The sequence below is a fragment of the Pinus tabuliformis genome, chromosome X, assembly GCF_031772625.1.
Source record: "Pinus tabuliformis cultivar Carrire ecotype Pingquan chromosome X, CPIR1, whole genome shotgun sequence".
Lineage (NCBI taxonomy): Eukaryota > Viridiplantae > Streptophyta > Pinopsida > Pinales > Pinaceae > Pinus > Pinus tabuliformis.
Genome location: NC_142308.1, coordinates 3,219,309 through 3,227,081, shown reverse-complemented (window position 1 = coordinate 3,227,081; position 7,773 = coordinate 3,219,309). Strand labels below are relative to the sequence as shown.

Below are 7,773 nucleotides of genomic sequence, written 5' to 3'. Positions count from 1 at the left end.
TGCTATGAGTACTATTGTTCAATCTGAGCCTTATATGTTTGAAAAATCTGTGAAACAACGAGTATGGAAGGATGCGATGAATGAGGAGTACAAATCCATCATGAAGAATGATGTATGGGATGTGGTTCCTAGACCCAAGGACAAGTCTGTGGTCACTTCTAAATGGCTTTACAAAATCAAACATAGAGCTGATGGGAGTTCTGAAAAATACAAGGCCAGATTCGTTGCTCGAGGCTTTTCTCAAAAGGAAGGGGTGGACTATAATGAGATATCTGCACCAGTTGTCCGATATACCACTATCTGTTCGATTATAGCTCTTACTGCTTCTCAAGGATGGAGCCTACACCAAATGGATGTTAAGACTGTTTTTTGCATGGCTCGCTTAAGGAGGAAGTCTAATACAGATTGAAGATTTCCCTCTATGGGTTGAAGCAAGCCCCTAGGGCTTGGTATGAGAGGATTGATAGCTATCTTATGAAGCTGGGATTTACAAGGAGAAAAGCTGACCCTAACCTATATTTCAAGGTTGAAAATGTCACGCCTCTCATTTTGGTCCTTTTTGTGGATGATCTCTTTCTAACAGGTGCAAACCCTCTCGTTTATCAATGCAAGAGGGAGTTGGTTTCCGAATTCGAGATAAAGGACCTAGGACTGATGCATTACCTCCTAGGCTTGGAGGTCTGGCAAAAGGTAGGTGAGATTTTCCTATCTCAAGGAAAATACATTGTGAAGCTACTCGAGAGATGTGGGATGGTGGATTGCAAGTCTATGTTTGTTCTGATGGAACTCAACTTCAAGAAGCTGTGTGGAAGTGCTGTTGGGTCCGAATTGGCAAATCCTTCTGAATATAGAAAACTTGTGGGGGCCCTGATGTTCTTGGTAAACTCCCATCTTGACTTATGCTTCGCTGTGAATAGGTTGAGTCAATATATGGTTGAGCTTCATCACGTTCATTGGATTGCTGCTAAGAATTTCTTGAGATATCTCCGAGGCACAATCTATTATGGACTGAGATACACTGCCTAGAATTTGAGGCTGCATGGATATGCTGACTGGGTTGGCAATGTGGTGGATCGTAAGTGCACATCTAGATGTTGCTTCTCATTAGGATTTGCTTCAGTTTCTTAGATGAGCAGGAAGCAGAAATCGGTTGCACTAAGCACCATTGAGGCCATATACATTGCAGCTAGTATGGCCTTGTGAAGCTGTTTGTTTGAGGAAGCTCTTCAGTGAGCTATTTGAGCATGTGTTAGATACCACCGTGATCTTCTGCGACAATCGAAGTGGGAATCGCCTTTCAGAGAATATCGTACTCCACAACCGCTCTAAGCACATTGATATCAGGTACCACTTTATTCGGGATATGGTACAGTGGGGAGCAATAAGGCTCCAACACATCAGGACTGATGAGCAGGTCATAGATATCCTCATGAAGCCTTTGGGGAAGGTCAAATTCTTAACCTTTTGAGAGAGACTTGGAGTCGTGGAAAAACCCTCCCATGAGTGTCCTGCTTGAGTTGGACATTGAGCTCTGGAAGCTCTAGGGGCTTGGGGTACTTCTTGGAGCTATGGGCGACCACAAGGTGAGAGGTTCACCTTCCCCTTTTTGGTGCGTTGTGTATAGGGTGAGTGGTTCACCTTCCCCTATGATACCCCATGGTGACATGTGTGTAGGGTGAGTGGTTCACCTTCCCCTATGATCGACATATGCATATGATGAGTGGTTCACCTTCTCCTATGGCATATAAGCAAGATGAGTGGTTCACCTTCTCCTGTTGATGCCCCCCAACATACATCCTACCCATGTAGTTCGGGACTCATGGGAAGTATCTCTCATCTGGCCAATGAGTTGGGAAATGTGGATAGCGACCATTACACTACTGATGGATGCATCGTGTACTGTCGTACTCCCTATGTCTAGGATGCATGGTGTTCAACAACTTGATTTGGGATCATTTGAGGTTCTACCTCTGGACTGACTTTTGTTAGTGGAGAGTGGTAAGGTCTTGTGACTCACTCTCGATTGATTCTTCTTCATTATTGCTTCACGGTTCAACAAAGTAGAGATGAGATGACATAGATGATACATGAAGACATATGGATTGTTGAGAGGGAGTGTTAAAATTGGAAACTAGGGCTAAATTCGACCTTGGTACAATTCATTTGATTTATATGATGATTGCATTAGATTCCTCTTTTCGAGAGGACCAAGATTGATATAAAGATCATCTCATTCGGACAAGTAGAAGTATGATTTTGAATTTATGCCCAGTGATGTACAAATTGTTCTGGTCGGACTCATCATCATGTAGGCTCATAGAGCCCAATAGACATGACACTTCACCCTCTTCAACTCGTATAAATACAAGTGTCCCTCCTCCTCATTTGGCACATTCATCACTTGCTCATTCTCTCTCCTTCTCTTATTGGTTCGTACAACATTGGGCAGCTTCTCTTTCACATGTGTGGCAAGGACGAGTTTTTTCTGGGCTGAATTGCAGAACCAAAATTTCAGAATTTCAGACAGTTTGACCAGCTTTGACCAGTTTTGACTGTGGTTTTTGGAGGAACATTTCTGTTTGTCCAGGCCGCATTGACTGGCACATAAATCGAGATTTCCTGGTCTGTTTGACCTGTGTTGACCACAGGTTGACCGCTGCTTTTGTGACTGTTTTTGGCTGACTTTGACTGCTGCTGGAGGCCGAGTTTGACTGCCTTTGACCGAGCTTCAAAGGAGGAGTTTGATTGCTGTTTTGACCAGTGTTGACTTTCTGGTTAGTGCTGAAGTTTGACTGTAGTTGACTGCAGAAATTTACAAGGCTGTTTTGATTTGAATTGGGCAAGTCAATTTGACTTTTGTACTCTCTCTCTGTGCTGAACTTTTGATATAATAATAAGAAGAATTGATCAAAGGGTTTTTCCCACATCGGGGTTTTTTCCTGGCATCTGCCAAATCTGGTGTCCTGTTGTCTTGGATTTTCTTCTGCATTTTGTTTCATGTTCTATCTGCTTTTATTGTCAATGTGATTATTGTGATTGCTATTGGAAATTGTTATTGGGCTACTAAGGAACATTGAAGTAAATTGTGCTAAGCATAGACATACCATTGTTAACTAAAATTAACACATTCAAATCCTCTTATCTTGAGTTTCCCTGGCTTTGTTCCCTTAGGAGATATGGGAGATGACTTTATTTCATTATCCTCAGAATGCTCATCTTTCATAGCGCTCCAAATCTAACATGGTGTGAAACACGGACACTTTCATGTATAATAAAAAAGATGCTCTTCAGAACATTAGCACAAACAGTATTTTTTTATGGTTGTCCTGTTTAGGCTCTGGGCCTCTCCAAAAAATCTTGGAAGAAAGTTGAAAAAGTTCAGAAACTATTCCTTTTAGAGTATCTGGGAGTTAAAAATATAAACTGATGTTAGCAGAAAGAAGTGTGTCACTTTTAGAAGGAGAAGCATTATGTCAATTTATGATATATATTATCAAAATACAGCATATGGATATGAATGCATCACTGAGGCAATCTAAGATTGCATCTCAAGATAAGGTAGCATTCAGTGATTACTATGTGAGCAGATGAAAAACCCTTCAGATCTTTGGTTAGTAATCCAACGCTTAGTTTCCCAAGTCACTCAGGAGCTATTGACCTGATGGATTCTGTGCTTCCACCACTTATCTTGAATAACGTGGCACCCTTGCAGAAATTCAGATGGCCTAATCTCCTCGTGCAGCCTATTGAGATTTTTCATGATTTCAAACAGCTGCATTTGAAATCTTCCACTTCAAAAATCATGAAAGCATGAAAACAAGCTGCACTAACCAAAAGGAAATGAGTTAAATCTTCAAGCTATTTTTGATCAATTGAAACAGAAACTAGATAAAAGAAAGCAAACTGAAATCAAAAGCAATAGAATCAAAATTCTACAACAAATTGTTCAAGCAAAACATCAAAAGTAAAATTATAAGCAATGGAAATTAACAATAACGAGAGCAAAACTAGGTTTGAGCAGAAACAGAGTCTTGAGAGGCAACCGTCCAATTTTGATAAGCAGAAAATAAGCTGCAAGCAAACAAAATTACTTTTGGAAAAATGAAGTGAAGCTTGCTCTCTATTGCAGGGTATTCACAAGCAAACATGCATCATAAGAAAACCAATGCTCATTCAGTTCCTGGAGAAAGGCTCATCTGTATAGAAGGCCAGTAGGTAAACATCTTGTTGAAAACAGTTACATCACTTGGATGAATCAGGACCACTTTCATGGCTGATTGCTCAATTTCTGATCACTGATCCTCATTACCTTGGTTCCTTAGATGGGGTTACTTGGATCCTCAGTCATGCGCACAATGTTATGTTTTATGATCAGTGAAGTTACTTTTGAATTTCCCCTTTGAATCATGCTTATGTTTACATCAAATCACAAGTGTTTGCGAATTCTTCTGATTTATTACTGCAGTGCAACTGTTGGCTTCTTTTCAATTTTTTGTCATCACTGAAACTTACTCTAGAAAATGTTGCTTTGACTCTGATATGGATAAGAATAACAGTGGTGGCAAGAATCCATTGCGTTTATTGCTGCATTGTTTGCCAGTAGTATAGTTCAACATTGATTCCTGGCTACCCTTCTTTTTAGCCTCCCATCTCATGTGCAAGTACAGACTCAAATTGTTAAAGAAGGCATTCAATTCGTGAATTCTTGTGGGTTACTGTGATTTTGATTCCTGAAAAATCAGATTCTTTGAAAGCAATGCTCCAACACTTGCATAGTTTACTAGAGTAGTAAATAACATAGCAAGAATGGTCTTAACCTAGATGAGCACCACTGTGAGAGAGCAAGAAATCGAATTGAAAATCCTTGCTGACTAAATGACACTTTGACTTTTGATCATCAATACGCCAGCTTTAATGTGATGTTTCATTGTTAGCAGCAAAGTGTTTGTATTTGTATAATCTTCTAAACCAGCAGGCTTTCTAAAGATAATTCGAGACAGGTCACAAAGGATTGAATTTCCTTGCTGCGTTATTGAAGATCTACTCTAGAGATAATTGATGGTTGTTTTGATTGCCAGGAAAAGAATACGTGTCCCTAAAATCTCCAGAATATCCTATCAACAGAACAACAGACACTCAATGCGAAAGCCTAATTGCACACTCGCATGACTGGTAAAAGGGTGTGGAGGTAGGGTTCCTCCGTAGATTTTTTTCAAGATCCCAATTTACTTCAAACAGGCAAGTGGTTTTTTTAGTACGGCATTCTATATATCAACACATCCGAATAACTTAATTTAGTGAAAACGCATACCTGTTTCAAAAGTTAATAGCCTAACTTTTGACTTGCTATTCTTGATTATGGGAAGCAAGAAAATAGCCATGGTGGGGAAGGTTCCTTTTTCCAACAGCTCCTCCAAAATGTCCTCCCATAAGACTCCATACAATAGGTCATAAATAAACCAGTGATCAAGACAGGCGTTCAGGAATGTTTTAGAATCATAAGAGACAGGTACTTAGCTGGACATCAAAGACTGGCAAGTTGGCAAGACTATGCTGAAATGAAAGCAAAAGGTAGATGACAAACATGAAACCAAGATTAAAGGAATCTTATTCTTGGAAAAAGATAAAAAATTGCTTATTCTAAGCAAGCGAAAGTAAACCTATGCTACAGAAAGAAAACAATACCTATTTCTGTGTCATATGTTGAACGCGTAAACCTATTCTATAGACAGAAAATAATACCTATTTCTGTGTCATATGTTGAACATGAACAACGTATGTCATATGAAGTAATATTGTTAGTGTAACCATCCATACTCATGGTTCAGCCCTGAACATGGTTCTTGTGTCGAGTGGGCAAAAAAGTACTCTGCAAAACGGTATAAAACAAGGTACAATCCAGAAATAGCTCCCTTGTGATGAAAATTTCAAGAAAATTTAAAACACAAAGAGCCCCGATAATGACCAGGAGTAATGTTTTTGGATTTTGGCCCAGTAACCATTACTGTTTTTGTAATGTTCCCAATTTTATGAATGAAAAAAATTAAAAATCACTGAGGAGTTTTGCCAATTTTTGGTAATATTAAATTAATAAAGGAAAATATTATTTTTGGTGGAGAAAGGTGGAAATTATTATTTTAATGGAGGATGGTGGCAAAATAATATTTTATTGAGGGGAGACAAATCATTATCTTGATGGAGAATGACGACAATAATATTTTATTGGAGAATTGAGACATTATTATTTTATTTAAAATGGAGAATCTAGAAGCTAGAGGGAGACCATGAATAATTATAACAGGAGGAATTCAATTGCAAATAATTTTATTCCTCTCTATCTCTTGACATAGAAAATAGGTTAAGCAAGTTTCAAGAGTTTCATGCAAAAGTCAAAGTTAATTTCGGTGGACTTCGAGTGCCACCCTATTTAGCTCTTTGGGAGGATTATTTTAGATCTTCCATTGTGCTTATTATAGAAGATCTAATTATCATTGTTTGCAGGAGGCTCCAACATTGGGGTGTAATTTGGTTGCAGGATCATTTGATCACCAGGGCCGAGCTTATTTGTCTCACCAAGTGAAGATCGAACTGCCCAATCTGGAGGAGGAATTTATATTTGCAAATCCAGAATTTATCTTGGGCCAAGAAAGGGTTGAGTTCATTAAAATTGCAGGAGGGCCGAGTTAATAATGACGAGGGATGAACTGAATTGCTGATTTAATGACCGAATTGCTGATTTAATGATGAGCCGACATTATCTCCAAGGAGGGACGTGATGCAAAAAGGATTTAGGAGGCTGCATATTCTATCTTGATGCCAAGGAAGAACACATTTAAATTCTGACAAGAGGATCGAGCTCATTCAAGAGGGAAGAGGCCAAGTCATCTTGCACCAATACTTAAGATTCAACACGCCAAAAGACACATTTTAGAGGAGGATTGATTGCCTTGATTACCTGATCCTTCATTCTAGACTTAGAGACTCTTGGGCCGAACTGTCATTCATCATTCTGCTTCCAATTCTAAGTGCTATTTTCGTCATACAAGAAGGGACATATTAGTTTAAGGTGAGGAGGATGAATTATGAAGTTTCCAGGCATTGTTTTTTAGAGGGCTGAGCAATATATTGCATAAGGGTTTATGGTACCAAGTGCTGTCAAAAAGGGGACAAAATTCTAAATTAGGGAGTCATTGATATGCTCATGTACCAGATCTAGAAATTTCCTTGAGACCACATTCTTTGCATGCCTGTAGCAGCCTATTCAGGGGAGGCCGAGTTGGATTTAGAAGTACAACCAAATCAGTCAACTTAAGTTCTGTTCGTGGGTGCACTTTCTAGGTGTATACTTGACAGTGGCATTGTAAATTTGACATTTTGCTCTCAATTAAAGATATGATTTGCTTCATAATTTGTGAATGTTATCTCTCAAGTTTGATACACATCCTGTGTTGTCCATGGAAGCAAATTTTTAGAATTGCTTACAAACTGTTGTTCAAGATTGGATCATTATATTGTTTGTCATCTATCTCTATGCTTTCAGAATTGAAAAAGTGGAGGAATAAGCTCACGGCACTGTTTTTACCGGCAGAACCCAGTGTGGCAAAATAAGTCCTAAAACCTTGTGAGAGCATTTTGAGGCATCAATCGACGTTTTTTGGGGGTAAAACTTTGGCGCTTTGGCGCAACACTTTTTCATGCTATTCTACACATAGATACCTTTCCAACGGTGCAAGAATCACATCAGCAAAAGTTATGCTACTCAGAAGTTGACTT

At 39.0% G+C, this 7,773-nt stretch overlaps 1 long non-coding RNA gene across 1 annotated transcript; it reads right to left on the bottom strand.

The window, feature by feature from the left end:
• Positions 1–3,606: 3,606 nt before the first annotated feature.
• On the bottom strand, positions 3,607–6,239 carry LOC149137984 (uncharacterized). The gene is made up of 3 exons (XR_016264540.1): positions 5,743–6,239; positions 5,312–5,553; positions 3,607–3,821 (listed from the first exon to the last, which is right to left on the bottom strand). It is a non-coding gene; the product is annotated as an uncharacterized LOC149137984 (long non-coding RNA).
• Positions 6,240–7,773: the final 1,534 nt, after the last annotated feature.